Source organism: Theobroma cacao, chromosome 9, assembly GCF_000208745.1.
Source record: "Theobroma cacao cultivar B97-61/B2 chromosome 9, Criollo_cocoa_genome_V2, whole genome shotgun sequence".
Taxonomy (NCBI): domain Eukaryota; kingdom Viridiplantae; phylum Streptophyta; class Magnoliopsida; order Malvales; family Malvaceae; genus Theobroma; species Theobroma cacao.
In genome coordinates, this window is record NC_030858.1 from 24,678,280 (window position 1) to 24,699,313 (window position 21,034).

The window sequence follows — 21,034 nt, forward strand, 5'->3', positions numbered from 1 at the left end:
CAAAGTAAAAAGACAGCAGAATTTAGAGAGGTTCGGTCCAAGACCTACATCCACTATCTTGATTATCCAACCAAGGATTTTCCCAACAAATCCACTAAGAATTAGTGAAATTCACAATCTTTCACCAAGCTTTACAATGGCTTTTAGCAGGCTCAACGAAAACCTTTTACACTAGTTGTTCACGGGCTAAACTAAAACCCAACACCTAACTTTTCAAGGCTAAGTTAGAACCTTAACACCTTCAAGCAAACTTTGCTTGAAACAACCACTTAGAGTGAATCCCTCACTTTAAGAATACAAGAAGAGAAGTAAAAAAACATACCTATGGTCACAAGTTGATCTACATGGTACACGGTTGAGTGCAAAATACAAGTACAAAGAATGAGTGTTAAGGTGCAGCAAGGTACAAGAGAGATTTTTTGGTTTTTCAGCTTTTATGTGACTCAAATCTCTCTAATGCTTCTAAAAACTAATTTCTAACTATTGAAAGACCCTTTTATACATGGAGAAACATCTCTGATGGCAGTTTGACAGTTTTCTAGCCGTTGGAGATAGTTAGGAGTCGGTTCTAGCTGTTACTCTGTCTTTTAGCACAAATTTCAAACTTGCAGGCAGAATGCTTTTAGTCGACTAACTAATATCTTGATCAACTAAGTCGTTTCTGTTTTCTACTCCCTATCTCTGGCAGTTCTAGCAGTAAGCACTTAGTCGACTAGCCCATTTCTTGGTCAACTAAGTTGGTACTGTTTCTCAATATCCTTCAGTCCGTCATTTCTCCAATTTAAATCTTGGCCAACCAACATTCTTCCTTATTCAACTAATGAGCCTCCTTCTTGTTAAGCAGTCATGTCTTATTATTTTTATCTCTCTTTTTCTTTTGATATACACTTTGAAAGATTGATTTATTAACTTCATACATTAATTTTCCTACACACTCAAGTAAAGGCATTAGACATAAATGAATGGGAATGTTTTATTATCATCAAAAACTAATGGAGTCAACATTTTTGACACACTTTGTTAGAAAAAAAATTTGTGCAAATTATTTTTTGCTTGACTTGATTGGAAGTTTTTTAAAATTTTACACTAGTGCATTTTCCTTAAATAGTTTGAAAATTTATTTTTCAACTTGTTTGTTTATTAATTTGCTTATTAAATTACATCTAGTATGTTTTAAAGTGAAAACAAATTTGAGAAACTTATCTCCAAGCTTACGTTCATTAAAAGTTTACTTTCTTGAAAAGAATTTTATAAATCCAATTCACCTCTTTTGGTAACTCTACTATATAGAGTTATTCTACCACATTTTGGATGCTAAAATCACTAAGTCCTTGTGTTTTTAAGTTGACTTTAGGTAGTTTTCATATCTTTTTATTAATAAGTTTGAAGCATGTTGAACTACTCTAATGCAAGTAATTCTTGCTCATTTTCATGTTAAAAGTCCTAATTGGATCCATCATTGGTTTATTCTTTGTTTAGGAAGGTTCTCAAGTGCACAAAGCTAATGGATGATGAACCGTGCTAGGATGGCTAGGTGTAGACTCTTACTGAACATGTTGATATTTCTAGCATAACTCGAACTACAAAAGTCCAATCAATGTGATTCCTAAACCGTTGGAAAGGTAAGAGGCATACCTACAACTTTTGTGTTTACCAATTTTCCCAAATTAGCCTCGAGGTAGCAAAAAATTGTCACGACCCAATTTTCAGGCCATGTCCTACTCATGGGCCCAATGGACGTAGCCCACTAAGCCCAAACAAACCTATTTATATAATCATACTCATTATCCCGTCAACTATTCTTACATTTACATCTCATAATCTTAACCCTTTAAGTACTTTAATAGTAAATTATAACAATCAAAACTACATTTATATTATCCCAAAATAACATTAACTATTGCCACTCATGGTAGCTTTACCAATTAAAATGTACATATATGGTCTAAGGTATTAGTACCTTACATCACAGGTATGTATTTACAACAAAAATGACTTTGGGCTTCTAGTGGAGTGAACAAGGTGAAGGTGCGACTATGAAATGCCAAGATACCTACCAAGGATACGAATCTACAAGAACACCTCGACCTAGTTACAAGCTACCTCTTGATCTGAAAACATGAATTTGAAAAAGGTGAGTTAAACTTAGTGAGTGAACATAAGAAGGGAACAAGCAATCGATAGGAAGAATTTGGAAATCATGATGCAGCCCCTCCTTTCAAACTTTGATTAATAACCTCATAGTGTTGCAAAAACCCATGATCAATCCATGAAGTTAAATGGGTGAAAAATATGTCAAAATCAAGCAAGGTAGCAAGCATGGCAGCAAGTTTCTCGCTGCAACGAGAAACAATGTTAGTTTTCATGTGTTTCAATTTTTCTAGCATATCTCCCATTACAGAAGTCCAATTGACCTGATTTTTAGACCATTAGAAAGCTAAGAGACAAGGATACAACTTTTATGTTTACCACTTTTCCCAGTTCGGACTGGAAGGTGGTCAAAATCTTCATTGAAGTGAAAGTACTACACCAAAACCCGAGAGTTTTTCGCTACAGCGAGATTTATTCTCACTGCAGCGAGAATCAAGCCAGTGTGACCCCCAAAATCCGAGAGTTTCTCGCTACAGCGAAATGAATCTTGCTACAGCAAGAAACAGAGCATTTTAAGTGAAATGGGTCTTGTTACATCAAAAGCCATTTCCTTATTGAAATGAAAAACAATTTGGGAGCAATTAACAATACCAACACACAACACAATCACAATTATTTTCATAAACTTTCTATAACATATATATATTTGTATATACATACATCATCATGCATACCATCCCACCACACTCAACTCAATGCAATATCATCATCATGTGTGCACTCCCTACTCGCACACTTCAACATCATCATGTGTGCACTCCCTACTCGCACACTCTATCATCATCATTCCCTACTCGCATACTCTATCATCATCACGTGTGCACTCCCTACTCGCACAGTTCAACATCATCACACAACATTATTCATCAATACAAAACATATATTCATATATATACCTACCAACATAATATAGAAGCACATGGATTCATCCTTTTACACATTTCATGTCATGACCCGGTACTTCCTTCAAGCCCGTGACATCTGCCGCGATGTCTCGATAGACATTCATTACCCAAAATGTCAACCAAAACCTCGAAAGGCTCTTGCATCAATTTTACATCTCCCCTGTGAGCAATAGTTACTAAATATCATGTTTTAAGGGAATATAAACTATTTTTAAGTCAAAACAAATAAAAAATAATTTTTGCCACATAGGGGTATTTTGGTCATTTTTACTCAAAAATTTTAAAACTTGGTAAAAATATAGCATACAATCAAAAAATATACATTTCTTATTTAAAAATAATTTTCGTAATCTAATTCATCTATTTAAAATAAAATTTTGGCTAATCAAACTTAATAAAAATATTAAATAAAATATTCTATTTTTTTATAAAACAATATTTATAGAACTCTGCATAAATAATTTTTGTAGCGTAAAAGCAAAATAAATTCATACATACAGTGACACACGTAGCCAGGTATACAAAATATTCTATAATGACATGTAGGCCCCGATATAACCAAAAATATGCAAGACTATAGATCTTCGATTTCTAAAGATGCAGATCCAAAAGCAATCCTCAACAAAATCGACGATCTACAAACTAGACTGAGCCTGAAATGGGTGAAAAGAAGGGGTGAGTTTTTATAAACCCAGTGAGTAAGCAAAATTCATCTATAACATCTAAAGCCGAGTAAATGGAGACAGTTAAATCATCTCATCATAATATAATTCATAACATTCAAAACTCATTTCAATTCATATAAAACAATTACATTTCATCGAAAATAATCAATAAAGCTTATGACTCTCTTAAACTTGGCTCGTGCCAAAACTCGTACTCGGTGACACCTTGGCCCGGGCATCCAATCGAGTCCCCCAAGGCTGTTAAAACTATATATACACATAAAACATGTTTTTACATTTAAAAACATAATCATTCCTTGGCGTTGGCTGAGTTTCACCCTCACGTGGTGGTTCGGCGTGAAGTGAACTCTAAATATACCTTAGGAGATACCCTCCGCGCCTCTCATACTAAGGTAAAATATAATGGAGTTTATTGTGCCCCTCTAATAGGCTAGTCCACAGAAACCCGCCCACTGCAGTTAGCTAATCAAATAACCCACCAAATCAATAAACATTTCGACAGCATAACATGGCTAATAAAATATTACCCAGCCTGTGTCACGGCAAAACAAAGCAGTTTATACATATTCCACACAAAACACAAATCCAACCATTCATGCCATCACATTGTCATAAGCCACCAATTCAAACCACATATCAAAACACGAGTATATAGTCTCCACTTACTCAATTTCCAAAACCAGTATTCAATTTCAAAACAAGTTATAAAACTCATTTCATTTAACCAACAATTCAAGTTTAAAACATAATAATTTACCATTTAAACTCATTATTCTTTAAAACATAAAAACGAGTAGAAACAACTTTAGATAGTTAACATGAAAGTTTGTTACTCACAATAGCGGGAGTTTGGAGTACTCCTATTCTTAGTCCTCGGGTACAATATCTTTACCCTTATTAGAAGGCTCACCACCTATACATAATACACGACATGTAATTCAATATATTTGTGCCAAACTGTTATAAAATTATTTCAGGCTCTATATGAATGCATGAAATTAAATGAGAATTGTCTGAATAATCACTTAAAGACTGTGTTCTACATGGGTTCAATTATGATCGGACTGAATTTGTATTCGACCTAACTCAAACTATACACTGTTGAATCAACCAAAACATCCAATTGAACTTCAAATATATTCATTTCACTTCCAAAATTCCAAATACACCTAAGTACCTCAATGAGCTTAATTGTGACTTAATTCACCGTAATTAAAATTCATTCCGATTTCGATATCCGATACCATAAATCATCAATTATGAGCTAAATAACTTGAAATACAACAAAATCCATCATCAATATGTCACCCATAAAATTCGGCCAAAGAGGGTTGTTGAAGGGCATGTGATTTTCTTGCTTGTTTTTCATGCCAAACATCATCAAACAACTAAAAACACTAAGATATCATGAAATCTAGCAAAATCCACCATCAAAACCTCTCTCCCTAAGTTCGGCCAGCATGCAATCCCTCATGGAAACTTGTGTTTCATCCATAGAAAGTGAAACAGAAAGCATGGGTAAGGTAAATCTTAAGCTAAAATTGAAAAATCTTACCTTTGATTATTTTGTTCCTTGAAATTCAACAAATTTCTCTTGGATTTTCTTCTCTAGGGTTTGCTCTTATTCTTTTCTCTTTGTTCTTTGCTTTGGCCGGCCATGAAGAGTGAAATGGGAGGAGTGTGTGCTGGTTTTTAAAGAGAATTATAAAAGGATTAAAATTCACCACGTGTCACCATGTAATTGGTCCATGGTTAATAACTTAACAATTAAGTATTAGCTCACCACCACATGTAATTTCTTAATTATCTAAAGTATAAAATGATAATAGGTGAAATTCATGGGCTTGACAAGTGTTATGGTGGTGTAAAATTCCAAAAATTCTAATTACGTCCTTGTGGACACGTAAATTGACCGTTTTGCCCTTATGTTCGAAAAAATGTCAAAATTAAAATTTTTCACTTCTAAAATTCAAATTATACTCCAATTAGTCAAACTTGGTCATAAATTTTGTCCAACATTCCAATTTTACCCTCGGGTGGCAAAATGGCCATCTTACCCTCGGGTGGTAAAATGACCATTTTGCCCCTACGTTATGAAAATTCCTAATTTGACTCCAAATTAATCCTCAAACTCCAAATCATCATATTAAAACATTCTAAGGTTCAATAACTCTCAAATACATCCTAAAATCTCTATTCAAACTAGTTCAAGGTTTTAATCGACTTAATTGTACCACTAGGTACAATACCCACTTTTAACGATTCTTCGAGGTATCCCAGTATGTAGATATGTTATCAAGTACATGAATGATATGACAAGTATATAATAAAGTAGGGCTTGACATTTCACATTTTTCACAGCATCAAAACATTTTATCAAGGGGTTGTTCCCTAGCACACATATTTAAAGAAAAGTTGGATAAAATCATTCAAATGTTCATTCAAATACATTACATTTCCCAAAGAAATTTTGAAATGCAAGTTCACTCACCAGTCTTTATTGATGTTTTGGTGGGCTCTAGCTTCGACTAATGTTCCGAATGGAGGTGTAGGGTTTCGTTGGAACCTATCACACACAACAACATCACCATCAACCCAACTTGGCATTATTACTATTCCAAAGCTATTTTCTAAATTGGGTTCTACTCGTCATTCCTAACTAGTTTCCAACTACTATTAAATGGCTATTATTTGCACCATCCTAATCACTTTAAAATGAATAAACAACCTCAACTACAAAACATTCCCAAGTCTCATCACTAGCTATTCTCAACACTTAAATATCAAATTCTAATTCCCTACTCACCTTGGTAGCTTCGTAGTTGAATCTCTTTCTAAAAATTTCTAGCTATTATGGAAGCTCCCTCTTTCTCTTTCTAAACACCTAGCTAGTGAGAGAAAGTATGAAAGTAAGATTTTTTTTTTCAAGGGTTTTAAAGTGAAAGAGTGAAATAACACAAAGGTTCTATGAAAGGGTGCACAAAAGCATGAAAAATGAAGGTAGCTTGAGAGAGTTATGGAAGCCTAAAGAGAACTCCCATAGAGGATGAAGAAACGTGAGAGGGAAGAAGGAAGAAGAAGAAGAAGCTACTGAAAAATGTGAGAAGAAGCTACTGGAAGATGATATTTATAGCTCAAGCTTATCCAACTCCATTTAAATTATGAAAATGCCCTTAGCAAGTTAGCTTATTCTGCTCCAATCCTTTATGCAATCTTTTTACTCTTTTGACACTGAGGCCAAGTCCACAATGGTCTAAAAATACTTAAGTTTACAAAAAATTAAAATTTTGACCCGAGATGAAAAATGACCATTTTGCCCCTACTTTGGAAATCATCATTATTTTATTTCCTTCATCATTTAATCCTTATTTTCATAATTCATTTATGCTTTAGGCCTACTTAGGCCTTAAAAATGTTTGAAAGCATACTTCTTAGGGCTCACTAAAGAAATGACGAAATTACCCCTGGCTCGAGTTATTGTGTCTACACCTAGTTATGAGGCTATAGAGGTCGAGGTCTCACAAAAATCATGTTTGAAATTTGGTGAAGAAAATAGTCATTTTTCTTAGATGTTTCGTGTCTAATAGCTATTTCTGGAGCTCTAAGATTGAGCTTGGTGTTTGGGGGTGTCAATCTTGGATTGAAATTTTCTTCAATTCCCACTTTTAGGATCAAGCTTTTAAATGGCAATATCAACCCTAAACTCGAGACATGAGATCTTTCACCTCTTCTTCATCAAGGATCAAACTTGGGAGTGTTGAGGTCGATTCTCCAAGCTTCCAATGGCTCTTTGTCATGTTTGCTTCCATCTGGGATAGAGCTTGGCTTGTCTAATGTCAATCCTGGATTCAAATTTTCTTCAATTTATGCTTTTAGGATCAAGCTTTTAAATGGAAATATTGACCCTAGAACCAAGACATGATATGTTTCACCTCTTCTTCATCAAGGATCAAGCTTGGAAGTGTTAAGGTTGATTCTCCAAGCTTCTAGTGGCTCTTTGTCATTTTTGCTTCCTTCTAGGATAGAGCTTAGCTTGTCCAATGTCGATCCTCTAAGCTTTCTTCACATTTTCTTGGTTTTTGACTTAAGATCGAGCTTCAAGGCATTAGTGACTATCCTGAATCAAGGCTTTTCTTTTCCTTTCATCTTTTGCGCACTTAGGATCAAGCTTTAAAGGATAAATCTCAATCCTCTAAGTTTCAAGTATTGTTGCTATGTGCAGGTCCGAGAACCCATCTGCTTAAGCATTAAAATTTTAGAGCCGCCACCAATCTTTTTATCTGGGTGTGATTGGTTACTTATTAATTTTGTTATATTCAACGAGGTCTTAAATTGATTTTAGGTCTACCTAAAGAACAACAACTTGGTCGATGTTTTTCTGAATTAGGTTTGGGAGTACGATAATGCATGGGGAAGGATTAGCACACTCGTGACACCTATTCCACAAACGATACCATTTAATCATAGGTTATCTTATTTTAACCCTTAACTTTAATTTTATTCTCAAATTTCCTTAATCATTATTCATTATATAGCTCTTTGGTTTTATTTGCTACCTAAAGTCCATTATTCAATTTTATGGGTGTGACGTGTACATGACGCAATTATGGAATACGTGGCATAAATCTCAATAAAAGTCAAATGAAAACCTTTTATTGAGAATATTTCCCAAATCCACCCATCATACTGGTGAGTCTTGGAGATATTTTCTCACCTAGGAAATTATTAAGAAAAACTCACCTTCACAAACTTATCAAGTAAATCCCATCATCGAGGTAATCATTTACGAATAAAAACAATATTTTCGTGGATGCAAACCCTAGTGCAAGTAAAGACCTCTTATTATGAACATTCTCCAAGCCATCCCATCATACTGATGGGACCTAGAGGTATTCTTTCACCTAGGGAATTTTTCAAGCAAACTCATCTTCGTAAGTTTTCTCGAAAAGCCTCATCATCAGAGCCTCAACTTATATACAAAATATATCTAAATGGATGCAAATGACATTTAAATAACACAATGACGATACGCGGCTGCCTATGAATTTCAATATTAATTGTTATTTACCATATGCTCATTATTATTGTTATTATTCATCATCTTACTATTTCCTTTTTATTTCATTTCTATTTTATGTTTTTTTCTTTCGTTGTTTTATTAACATCCTTTTTTATCAAGATTTTAGAGAAATATTTATTTACAATTAAAATATTGGGACTCAAGATTAAAACCCTCCAATCATATTGGTGGAGTTTTAACCAAAATCTCTCACCTAAGAAAATTAACTTGGGATTGTGACTTCTCGCATCCCAGGCAAATATTCCATCATCGGTATAATCCAAATAATATATCCTCGTTCTATTTTATACCTTAATATTCCTTAGAACATAAATATTCTATATTTTATTTTATTTTTATTTTTATTTTTTAGATATGAACATTTTATGTTTCTATCCTAAGCTAACAATTTTCTTTATTTTTATATACTAATTTAAGATATTACTTGGATTAATAAATATTGAGAATTAAAACTAAAACACTCCCATCATACTAGTGGAGTTTTAGTTAAATCTCTCACCAAAGAAAATTAACCCAAGATTGCGACTTCTAGCTTCCCAAGTAAAAGTCCTATCTTCAGTATAATCCAAATAACATGTTTTACATTATTATGTATTTTATTTTAAAAGTATGAATATTATATATATATATATATATATTTAAGGCCTTGCTAAACTAATTTTTATGTTTTTTTGTTGTTTTTTTATTTTTATTCTTTTATGCATCTGTTTTCTATAATGCATATTTATGGACATACATATATTCCCATATTTATTTTATTTTTAAAATAAAAAATTATTGTACTAATTAAAACTACCAACAAATAAATAGCAAAACCATGCATACACCCAATCAAAGCCCAATCAACAAATAGATTTTTAAGAAAGCCCATACCTTTTTATATCTGTCTGACCTAAGGAATTGAGATTTGGGTATAACACAACATCAAGAGCCATTGAACCAGAAGGGGAGCATGAGCTAGGCTTAGCCTGGTTCTATTATAGGTTTGGATAAATGCCCACACGCGGCCTGCTACAAGATGGCCCAAGCTCTGTGGGCTAGTTTTATGTGGGCCGCTTGCCTCAAGACTTTTCCCTTCTTCAACAAAAACGACATCATTTTGCAACTTACTTACCAAAACCCTAAATATAAATGTAACACCCCGTACCCTCGTATAGAAGCCAATAAGACCTTATCGATAAGACGAAGGGTCAATTGATGTAAATTTAAGTGCCAAAAAACAGTGATGGATGAAAAGAATACTTTGGAATAAAATAATATTTTATTAATAGAATAATATTAAAATATTAATATTTTATCTATTGTTGAAATTAGTAATGAAAGGGGACTATATGACTAGTCTAAGTGAGAGAAAAGAAGTAAGAAAGAATTTTGAAGAAAAACGACGTTAGTGGGGCTTGCATGCCTTTATTAAATAGACCAAGAGTGGGTAAGTATATATTTAAACATTATGGTGACACCTTGGTGAAGTGCAAATTTTATGTTTTATTTGTACAATTGTAAAGGAAGGAAAATAGAAGGAAATTGAGATTAAAGAAATGTTGGAAAGACCAAATTACAAAAGATGAAAAGTTGGAGGGTCGAATGGTAAATAAGGAAAAGTTTGAGGACTTATGTCCAATTTCAACATTTGGAGTTAAATGGAAAATAACTAACCAACGAAAGTTAGATTATGTGGGATAATGAGATGTGCATGTGAATTTACTATTACATACAAATCATAGCATGCAAAAAGGAGAAAGTTAGTGGAAAACATGTGGGACCCCCACCATGTGAAGTAAAAGGAAGAATAAGACTAAGTTTACTTGCATGTAATGGCCAAATGAAAAAAGCAAAATGTGGGATGCATGTGACTTGATAGATTAATGAATGACCAAATAAAATACAAGATAAAGGTTATGCATGAAATGTGATTGGAGAAATAAGGTGGTGCATGAAAGGAAATGCATGTGAAATGAAATGCAAATAAAATAAACCAAAAAGAATACCATGTGAATCAATGCATGGGCAAGGTAATTTAACCAAAGGATAAAGGAATGGACAAGGAAACCTTGCATGCACAAGCCACCAATGGAAAGTGGCTTTAATAACAAAGTGAGGAATTGAATGGCATGACATGTAAAGAAAAGAAAAATGCCAAAAGTTACCAAGCCTTGGGCAATCCGCCCATGAAAGGAAAGGAAAGGAAAAGAATACTTTCACTAGGCAATTTCAAGCTCATTTCTTATTATATCCTCCCACACTAAGAAATAGCAAACAAGTGACTTTGCCTTGAGAGATCTACACGCACCTTTGAGAAAAAAGAAAGAGAATCAACCTTGAAAGCAAAAAGAAGGAAAGAAGGAGAAAGAAGAAAAAAAAAGGAGGAAAAAGAAAAAGGTTTGGAGGAGGCTCGGTTTTGGGGAAGATTAGAGAAAAATCGAAAGGTTTTCTCTTTCATGCCATTGTTGGAGCTTTGAAAAGGCATGAGAGGTTCGGCCTAGTGATTCCAAGCTAAGGAAGGTAAGAGTTATCATTTTTGTTGAATACATGCTTTGTAAACTGAATGTAATGTGAGATTGTGCTTGTGGTAGCAAGGATCTACAAAGATTCAAAGAACCAGGTGCATGCATGCAGCTTGTTCTTGAAAGTATGGTGAGTTAAAGCAAGACAACTAACGGGTAAGTGCTTGAAACCTTAAGATCATGGGTGGAAAGAAAAGTAAGATGGATATTGATTACTTGTGCTTGTGGCAGCAATGGTGACCAAAGATGTGAGGAATTTGTGAGATATATGTGGAATTCACGATAAAAATCAAAAGGTAAGCATGCAATGTGAGCATATTATGTTGTATTGAATTTGGTTGGTTATAAGTTAATAGAATGCATGTTAGATTATTGTGAATGATGAGGATAAAAGATGTGAAATTTGATTAAGATTTGTTGATTGAGGTGCTGCCCCTATATGTATGTGCAATTAAGTATATTGAGTTTAATTTGTTGTTAGGAAGTGTATAAGTGAGGAAAGTTGTTGTGGTGGCATACCGGAGGAGTTAACGGGTGACCAGCGAGCTAGATTAGCTAGAGACACATCTGAACCAATAGTGACGTAGTGTCCCACTATTGTGAGGTAAGTAAGGGGTGTCTATTTCAAAAAGGTTCCATAGTATCTAGAATGTCATTTCGTATACTACTATTATGTTAAAGATTTATAACTGTCATTGTGCAAAGCATGAGCTGGTAGAAATCCTAGGCGTTTGTGGATGCCATGACTTTTAAAATTTGTTTTGAACATATATATATATATAAGCTATATATGTAAAGGGTTTTAAAAATCGGGGAAATAAGCTCTTTAACACGGTTTATGTCAAAATGTGCCTTATTGTTTGTGTGATGTGCATTCATGAATAAGTTACATATTCACCATGTTGATTTGATATTTAAACCTCATGCAAAGGTTTTATAATATAAAGTCTTACAAAAAGGGGTTTTATCATGTTACCATGATTGGTATTTTGGAAATGGTTTTGAAATAAGCTTTTGAGAACCCAACTTGATTTTTAAATGGTTTTATCAAACTGGAAGATTCGAGAGTAAGCAGAATGTCACATCGGGATAGTGTGACCCTTGTGCACAAGTGAGCTCTAGCTAGAGAACCTTTAGGTCACCAACGGGCTGTTAGACGTGGCTAGGCCACGGTCTGTGATATATATACGTTGTAAGGCCACGGGATGACATACGTGGCTAGGCCACTAGTTGATATACGTGGTTGTGACCACATGATTTCTCCGATGTCGGCCAACGTTGTCAAGATTGCCATGGTTGTAGGAATCCGGTGGAAGGGAGCCTCCCGGATGTTATTATGTGAAAGCGGGTCCACGAGTTCTTTATTTCTATCACCTACTCGAGAGTGATATCTTTTTGGGTTTTCAAATACGTATTCTTTCACATGGTGAGAATTACAAGTTTTTCCATAGCTCCCTTATTTATACGATGGATTGTGTTTAATATCTCGAGGATGAGATCGTTTATAAACTTATGTATAAGCATCGATATTGCTTGATTTTATGAGAGTGTGCGTGTTTATGTTAGCCTGATTTTAAGTAAAAGACAACAAATGATTTCAACGGTAGAAGTCTTTTACTTGCACTGGTATTTTTTTTTATATTACATAAAGTGATTATTTCGAAACATAACTTTTGGTTTATATATAAGGCACAAATGCTTCATTTGATTTTAAATTGTTTATATATATTCGTATGCTTTTAATGTTCAAATTATCTATCCTTGGCTTGTTTCCCATCTACGCCTTGCTCACGGAGCCGATGATCATTGAGTTTGTGAGGCTCACCCCCTTATCTCCCTTTTTTGCAGATAAGTGATCAGCTTAAGTGTATCACCCCAATATTTTGACTCGCTGCGACGTAGGTAATGGCATCTCTTAGACTTCCACTCCGAGTCACTCTGTTGCACAAGGCTCATGTTATGTAAAACTGTTAGATTCATAAAATTATTATTAGTCTTTCGGATATGTATTTGATAAAAACTTTGAGGTTGTGTATTAGACGCTAAGTGTGATGTTGAAACTATCTTGAAGTTGGTTAAACGTGGATATTGTATCTAGTTGCTACACTTTAATTACAGCTATTTATTTGGTTTAAGTAAACGATAGCATTAATATTGCAAGTCGATTTTAATTATCCGAAATCTCAACTAAGGCTTTTTCAGGATTTGGCGAGTTCACTCACAAGTCTCGAATGCCGGTAACGATCGGGGATAAGGTCGTTACAATAAAACCTCTTTTTCAACCTATCCCTTGTTTCTCCCATCTCTTTTCTCTTTCTCATAGTTCCTCTTTTCTCCAAACCTAAGCTTCCTTAAACCCTAAAAAACCACCTTCTCTACTACCTTTCTCCACCATGGCTACTGCTGTCAACCACAAACTCCCCTCTCTCCTTCCTTCGTGGTTTCTTTCAAACCTTTACCCTAGCCATAAATCTCCCACAAATCACCAAGATCTGAGCCTCTCTCAACAAAGCCTCCTTCATTCTTGCTTCATTTCTCTTTTTTGTTTTTTTTTTATTTCTTCTTTTTGTGGTCTTTGTTTTGTTGGATGGCTTTGGATTTATGTGTAGTATCAACTGTTAGAGAAAAACTAGATTTTTGTTAGGGTGTTCTAGGTTTTTTTTTTTAGCTCTCTCCATCTCATTGTGCTCTTCTTTCATAGTTTTATAACCAAATGAGAGGGTGGTCACTTTGATGCTGCCATTGGTAGTGGACAAGAGGCTTGCTTGCTACCTTTAGCAACATTTGACTTGTCTTTTCCCTATCTTTTCTTAGTTTCATTTAATTGCAAATCCCTTCAAGTTAGTTTTATTTGATTCGATTTTATTATGTTAGAGATCGATTTCAGGGATTGTGGAGAAATTTTAAAGATTGAAAATGGGAGAGCCTATTTGGCTTAGCTTTTTTTTTTTTTAACTTAAAAGCTATTATGAAGCTCTTATGATAAATAATTACTTTTAAAATTAAGCTAAAATTGTTTGATAAATTTACTTTTATAAGCTCTTTTTTATAGATGAGTTGTTTCGTAAAACAACTTATATAAACTCTAATTTTGGTTAAAATTACCATAAAGGATACTTAATAAATAACTTTCTATTAATCACGAATTCCATTGTTCACAATAAAAAATGAAAAAAAAAAAGAAAGAAAAAGAAGAAATAGTACTTGAATGCAACTTTGAATTTTGGGTCTTCTTTTTTCTTAATCTTTGTAAGAACAAAAAAACCACAGATGGTGTTATTTTGTTGTTGGGCCTTTCGCTTTTTTTTTTCTAGTAGTCTTTGTAAAAAGAAGGAGATCGTGATTTGCTTTGGATAGGGGTGACTCGCAAAGAAAGGGTATTTTTTTATAAGGTAATATTGAAATTATTTTTAATAGATGAGGACATTTTTGGAATAGAAAGAAAAATTTTCCTGAAAAGCTGGTGTGTTTTTAAAAGAAGAAAAGAGAAAGCTCCCCTCTAGAGCTTTTCCTGAGGCCTTTTTTTTTTAGATTTTGTTCTTTGAAAAAAACTATTTTTTTAAAAGCTTCTCAAAATCATATTTGGCACAACTTTAGCTTTTAAGAGGTAGATAAACTAAAAAAAAGCATAACCAAACAAGTAGTAACGATTTGACAAATGGAGGAAAGTTTGACTGCCATGGCAACAAACCTTCCTTTTTTTACTATTATTATTATTATTATTATTATTATGGTGTGCCTAGTAAGGGCTTTAAAGACATTTAGGCTTCAAGAGCCATGGAAGGGGTCCATTTAATAGTGACCCAAAAATTGAGTTCAATAATAGCCCTTTAGACATAAATAAAATAAGATAAAATAAATGGAAAAAGAAATAAAATGATTCGGACAAAATGAGGTGTCTACAATTATAAGTTGAAATAAAAGTAAAATAAAAATATTGGATGTTGATTGTATTAATTTTTTTTAGGTTTAATTAAAGTATGAGTAAATTGAAAACAATTGACAAATTCTTTAAAAGAAATTATGAAAATAGTCTAAATGATTCTTCTACACGTGAACCACCAAGCCTTAATGCTTCAACTCATGAACAAGAGTAATGTGAATCAAAATGTCCTAGCCTCAATCTTAAAGAAACATGGTTGAACACAACTTTTCTAAAAGGCTATTGTAAGTCTTTCTTTTTTTGATTTACGTGTTATATAAAATTATTTACTATTATCAATTTTTTGACTGTTTGTTAAGTTCAACATATTAGTTTAAAAATTTTAAACCCTTGTTTCTTTATCTTTTGGCCCTTCCAATAAAAGTTGGCTAGCTTTGCCCTAGGTTTAAGGTATCCTAAGGGTGATACTCAAAACCTACCTAAACCCGAGTCAAGTATAAAAAGCGTTACGCAAATTGGCCCATATCAAAATATAAGGTAACCGAATCCTATGTTATCGAGTTAAGTGTTGATAACTCTATTTTATAAAGTTATTTGGTCACAATTTCTAGTGTATTTTGTTCAAGTTCTTGAAATTTAATTTAAATGTTAAGAGTTTTTAATCATTTGTTTATTTAATTTAATTATGTTGGGTTCAATTGTTTTATGTTATTTTATGATGTTTGACTTTAAGTTTAGTTATTATTTAAGTTAGTTTGTTGCTTTTGTAAGTGTAATATGAAAAGGTGTCAAACCCTGTTTTATAAAATAATTACGACATCATTTACATGCTCAATAGAATGTTTGCATATTTAGAAAGTTCGAGGAATCGTTAAAAGACGATATTGCCCTTAATGGTACCATTAAGTCGATTAAGCCTCGAACTAGTTCAAATAGAAATTTTAAGGTGAAATTAAGAGTTTCACAGTCCATGGATGACTCAAAATGGTAATTCGAAGTTCAATGATCAATTTGGAGCCAAACCGAAATTTTCACTATCTAGGGGTAAAATGGTCATTTGCCACTTAGGGATAAAATGAGAATTTTTAGAAAAGATTTTTTGACCCCATTTGACTTATTGGAGTATGATTTGAGTATTGGAGTATGATTTGAGGATTTGAAGTGAAAAATTTTAATTTCAGCATAATTTGGAGTATAAGGGTGAAATGGTAATTTTGCCATCTGGGGGCATATCGGTAAATTTTCACCCCCGATACTTGTCAAGAACAAGGGATTTTATTCATCATGGAAATGGATAAACATGAGAAATGTGTGGTGGAGAATTAAAGAATTAAAAGTCAAATATATAAAATTCGAACCAATAAGAAAATGCCATGTGTCATGCTTTTATTATTTTATTGTTTCTTTATAAAAAGGCATAAAAATCAGCCCATTTCTCCCATAGTGGTCTGCCAAACCAGAAGAGAAGAGAAACCAAGGAAGAACAAATCCTAGGTGGGAAAAATCAAATAGAAAGTGTTGGAATTCAAGGATTTGATCAAGCAAAGGTAAAATTTCTTTGATTTTGCTAATGATTTACCTTACCCATGCATTTTTCCTTAATTTCCATGGTTGAAAAGCATGCTTTCATGGTGAATTCATGGCTGGTCAAAATGGGTATGGAGAGAGAATGATCTTGGATTGGTTTGATTTTTAGGTATGTTAGTGTTTTTAGGTGATTAATGATGTGTAACATGAAAATAAGTGAAGAAAACCACCAAAGGTTTGGTGTCCATCAATAGCCGAATTCTCTAAGTGATTAATAAGGAAGAATGGGATGTTATTCTAGGTGATTTGATTAAGAAATAATAGTTTTTTGTGAATTGAGGAATTGGAAAAGAAATGGAGCAAGTTGGAGTGAAATTGGACGCATTGACCAATTTATCGGATGAAAAATCGACTTAGGCCAATGCCGGGTCTAGATGGCTACCCGTGCATTTTTCATTTCATACCACGCATATATATCGAGCCTGAAATAGCTTATGACTGTTAGACACAATTTAATTGGAATATGTGTTATGGATTATGGCTAGGTGGTGAGCCATTGGATACCGATAAAGGACTGTACCCGCGGACTGAAAATAGGTGTGTTTCTACTCTTTATACTGTGAGTGGACAATTTATCGTCTTAAATATCTAGAGTAATTATACTTTTTTGATGCTTTTATTGAATGGTGAGTTTAAATGATAAAATATTATGTTTTCCAATTAAAATGTTTTTTTAATAAAAATGAGATTTATACTAATTTTGAAATCAAATATTGTTTTGGGACAATTGAGTATATGGAGACTGTGTTAAATTTATGATTTTATATGTTATTGAAATTGTGGCTTATGACACTATGGCAGCATGATGGCTAAATTTTTGGGGTTGGCATGAAATATATGAACAATTTTGGATTGGTCTCGGTAGACTAGATTACATTTTATTCGCCATATTATGCTATTGAAAATTTTATGGGTCTGGTGGTATATTAAACGGTCACTGTAATGGTGGAGGTTTTCGTGGACTGCCTATGAGAGGGGCACGGTAACCCAATTATATACTAACCTCCATGGGGAGATGTTGGGTGAAGTATCTCCTGAGGTAAGATTTGAGTGCACCTCACGTTCGGGCCACCACGTGAGAGTGAGACTCAGCCAACGCCAAGGAACAACTATGTGTCAGATGTGAAAACATGTTTATGGGTATGGGACATTTAACAGCCTTATCGGTCTCAGTGGGATACCTTGACGAAGGTACCCGTGAGAATGATTTTGGTAGGGGCCAAGTTTAAGAAATTCATAAGTCGGGAAATTTTGACAAAACGAAATTGTTTGGTATGGATTGAAACGAATTTTGCGTTATGAACATTATTGAGATATAACGTTTTTATATTGTCTCCGTCTACTCGGCTTTAGATGCTTTTGATGGTAATTGTTTACTCACTGGGATTATGTAATCTCACCCTTCTTCCTATCCATTTTTTAGGCTCAGGACAGTTTGTTGATAGTTGATTAAGATGAGAATTAATCTCGAAGTTGCATCCTAGAAAGTAAAGGTTCGTAGTCCTACACCTTCTTAGTCAGTTGGGGGCCCACGTGTCATTGTAAAAGTAATTTTATACTTCAGTTATCTGATTTAAAGTATGTATGAACATATTTAGCTTTTACACCATGTTTTTGGCGGGTTTCGGTATTTTTGAAAAAAAATGACAAAAAAGCCCTTGTGAGCTAGAAAATAATATTTTATTGTTTTGATTTGGAAACGACTTATGATTTCTTGAAATGCGAGATTTAATAATTGTCACTCACTGGGGAGATGCGGAAGCTGATGTTAAACCTTGTAGGGTTTCGATCGGCATTCGGGATAATGAGTACCTATCAGGACGTTGAGGCGGTTGTCACTGGCCCGATGGGAGTTCCGAGTCGTGACAAAAAGGATGTTTAATTTGTGATGGAAACGCATTTAAGGTGTAGACTTCCACTGCACATATTTGGTATTTCAAGCATATCTTTCACTAAAAAAGTCTAATTGATGTGATTCTTGAACCAATGGAAAGATAAGATAGCTATAACTTTTATATCTACCACTTTGCCCAGTTCAACCTCAAAGTTGGAGAAAATAGCATCAAAATTTTGGAACACTGCAGTAGAGCCTAAAAACCAGGTCAGAAGTCTCGATGTCGTGGCCACCATGGGACCAGTGCTGTGGCACTCTGATGTCCAACAACATTGCAAGGGCTTCCAAGATGCTTGGCACCGTAACCACCACTAGCTAGCGCCATGGCGCCAAAGAGAAAAATAAAAAAAATATATAAAGAGGTTTAAATGGGGGAAAGACTTCTTGTGCACTTGGAATTTTATTTTGACACAATCATGAGCCTATTTAAGCATTTTTTCAGTGCACTTATGAAATATGAAAAAAAGCAACAATTAAGCTAGGTTTTTCTGAAGAAAAGGGGGCATTGAAGTTAGCAAGAAAGCAAGGAAAATTGCATATTGAAGGCTTGATAAATATTAGAGTTTTTTCTTTTTTTGTTACCTTTGTACTTTCTTATTTAGATTTGATGGTTAAATTTTTTTTTCGGATGATGTTTTTAGGAGTTATCTTGAACTAATTTTTTGATCTAGAATTGCAATTAAACTGTAGTCTGAATTTTTAATATTCTTTCTTGCTTATGATTGATAGTGTTTAAGTTGTTTATTTTAATCTTATTTTTAATGCGTCTAATTGCCTAATCACCAATTAGATTGATTTGAAAATCTAAACAAAACTAGAAGAGGGAATTTAGAGTAAGCCATGGATGAAATAGCATATGTTCACTATCAATTGCATGTGTTGATTGATTTGATTCGCATGTAGGGTAAGAATACACTTACATGTCCTATGTAGCCATAATTAGAGTTTAAGCTTGATGAGTTTTTTTTTTTCTATTGTATAGAAATAAAGTAAATTGGTTAAAAAAGATATTTTTATAAGAACATCGAAAAGCCTTATAAATAAATTAGAACTCTAAGTTAACAACTCATGCCTATCTAGTAAGTTAGGAGAGAATAGAAGAGATTCAGATGAAACATTAAGGGGATATTGTGGTTCTAGATTTTTAGTTGATTGATTAATTTGTTAATTTGATATTTTTGCTTTCAAGTCTAGTTTTAGTTGTAGTTTATATAATTTTCAATAGTTTTAAATTCGGTTGTTTGAATAAGATTGAGTTGTTTTAATTTTAGTACTTAGCAAAAATATTTGGACAATTCTCTGTGGGAATAAATTTTACTTTCATTATATTACTTGTTAACGATATGTGCAGTTGCGTGATAAATTCGATAAACAAGTACCCATAAAAACCTATATAATAGCAACTCGTTTACATCCCTAACCCATACATTGGTAGAATGCCACGTTATTGAACCTTGCGACACTCCAAAAGCTTTTCCGTAAAAAAGTTAGGCCCAGTGTGGGACAGACAACAGGTCTTAAACACGTGCCTTTGGTATGTAGATGGTAGATCCTTACCATCAAAGCTAGTGGGATTCACAAATACAAGGATCGCTTGTGAGATATCTTGAAATAGTTAAGATTCCTTTGGCATGTGTGTGTGTGGAGTAGTGGTGCCTTTACTTTAGGAATATTTGATCTATTTAAAGATTGGAGACAGAGCAAGTGTTACACACTTGCTTATGTTTCCAACTTAAAAGATGTACCTGTTAGGTGGAGGAAGAATTTAAAAACCTAAGACCAATCTTATCTCTTACTAATGTGGGATCCATGACGTTCTACCTCATCCAATTGTGCAACGCCTTTATTGCAACAACTATTTCACCCATAAAGGAGAAAGACCATACCTTTTGACCCTAGTATCTCTCATGGGGGTTTTTTTGTCAATGAAGAGTTGGGTTTGCTTTGATACCACTTGTTATGGACCCATATTTCCAATTCAAAAATATGACTATTAGGTGAAGGAAGACCTTTACATATAAACCTAAAACCTATCCCATTTTTTATTAAGGTGATAACCGTGACACTAAAAAGAGGTCTACCTTGAGTTTAGATGTTAATAGCAACCATGCAAGCATAAAATGTGCGTTTGGAAGTAATTTAAGTAACATGATATGCTCTATTGATGTGCCACTTTATTATTGGGTCTTTATGGTTCAAAAGTCATTTCTATCTATTTGGTTTTTACTATTTTATGACTATTTAAATTGAGTGGAACTTCTTATTTATGAGTACTCTATTGAAATAAATATTTACTACCTAATAATTACATGTAATGTGTAATAAATAATTTACTTTTTTAAAA

General features: G+C 33.6%; 2 long non-coding RNA genes across 5 annotated transcripts; both read left to right on the plus strand.

The window, feature by feature from the left end:
* On the plus strand, positions 11,006 to 13,448 carry LOC108663371. Of its 2 annotated transcripts, none has more exons than XR_001929343.1 (5): positions 11,006 to 11,324; positions 11,396 to 11,482; positions 11,558 to 11,622; positions 11,808 to 11,930; positions 13,175 to 13,448. It is a non-coding gene; the product is annotated as an uncharacterized LOC108663371 (long non-coding RNA). The 2 variants fall into 2 exon arrangements; XR_001929344.1 differs by having other exon boundaries at positions 11,400 to 11,482.
* LOC108663330 lies at positions 17,226 to 19,397 on the plus strand. 3 transcript variants are annotated; one of them, XR_001929291.1, is made up of 2 exons: positions 17,226 to 17,355; positions 18,578 to 19,397. It is a non-coding gene; the product is annotated as an uncharacterized LOC108663330 (long non-coding RNA). The 3 variants fall into 3 exon arrangements; XR_001929290.1 differs by having other exon boundaries at positions 17,226 to 17,333; XR_001929289.1 differs by lacking the exon at positions 17,226 to 17,355 and adding an exon at positions 18,248 to 18,289.